The sequence below is a fragment of the Schistocerca serialis genome, chromosome 11 (genome assembly GCF_023864345.2).
Source record: "Schistocerca serialis cubense isolate TAMUIC-IGC-003099 chromosome 11, iqSchSeri2.2, whole genome shotgun sequence".
Classification (NCBI taxonomy): domain Eukaryota; kingdom Metazoa; phylum Arthropoda; class Insecta; order Orthoptera; family Acrididae; genus Schistocerca; species Schistocerca serialis.
The window spans coordinates 125,767,372-125,768,661 of record NC_064648.1 but is presented as its reverse complement, the minus strand read 5'-3'; the positions used below and the strand labels follow the sequence as shown (position 1 = coordinate 125,768,661).

General features: G+C 46.7%; 1 pseudogene; it reads right to left on the bottom strand.

Moving 5' to 3' along the window:
- Nucleotides 1-362: 362 nt before the first annotated feature.
- On the bottom strand, nt 363-480 carry LOC126427457 (5S ribosomal RNA; annotated as a pseudogene).
- Nucleotides 481-1,290: the final 810 nt, after the last annotated feature.

Genomic DNA, 1,290 nt, shown 5'->3' with positions numbered 1-1,290 from the left:
GAAAGAACCCTATCGATGGTGGGCAATGGAAACCTCCTGATTACAAAAACCAACAACTCCCCTATCAAAAAGAGATTTGAAAGTGCACGGATTTCTCTGATCTGTCAGTAACTAGACTTCTGCTATTCAGTTACACATGTAGCAGCTTTCTATATCACTCCAGCACAGGCCATGATGGCCCAAAGGTACCGACCGGCCGCCGTGTCATCCTCACCCCACAGGAGTCTCTGGGTGCGGATACGGAGGGGCATGTGGTCAGCACACCGCTCTCCTGGCCGTATGTCAGTTTCCGAGACCGGAGCCGCCACTTCTCAGTCGAGTAGCTCCTCAGTCTGCCTCACCAGGGCTGAGTGCACCCCGCTTGCCAACAGCACTCGGCAGACCGGATGGTCATCCATCCAAGTGCTAGCCCAGCCCGACAGCGCTTAACCTCGGTGATCTGACGGGAACCGGTGTTACCACTGCGGCAAGGCCGTTGGCCCCACTTCATATTATTTTTTAAGAAATCGAGTTTGCTTCTCCTGTAAAATTTAAGAAAATGGAATGACGAGGTTTCCATTACCTACCATTGCTACATATTTTTCTTGACTTCCGGAAGGCGTTCGATACAGTTTCGCACTGTCGCCTGATAAACAAAGTAAGAGCCTACGGAATATCAGACCAGCTGTGTGGCTGGATTGAAGAGTTTTTAGCAAACAGAACACAGCATGTTGTTATCAATGGAGAGACGTCTACAGACGTTAAAGTAACCTCTGGCGTGCCACAGGGGAGTGTTATGGGACCATTGCTTTTCACAATATATATAAATGACTTAGTAGATAGTGTCGGAAGTTCCATGCGGCTTTTCGCGGATGATGCTGTAGTATACAGAGAAGTTGCAGCATTAGAAAATTGTAGCGAAATGCAGGAAGATCTGCAGCGGATAGGCACTTGGTGCAGGGAGTGGCAACTGACCCTTAACATAGACAAATGTAATGTATTGCGAATACATAGAAAGAAGGATCCTTTATTGTATGATTATATGATAGCGGAACAAACACTGGTAGCAGTTACTTCTGTAAAATATCTGGGAGTATGCGTGCGGAACGATTTGAAGTGGAATGATCATATAAAATTAATTGTTGGTAAGGCGGGTACCAGGTTGAGATTCATTGGGAGAGTGCTTAGAAAATGTAGTCCATCAACAAAGGAGGTGGCTTACAAAACACTCGTTCGACCTATACTTGAGTATTGCTCATCAGTGTGGGATCCGTACCAGATCGGTTTGACGGAGGAGATAGAGAAGATCCA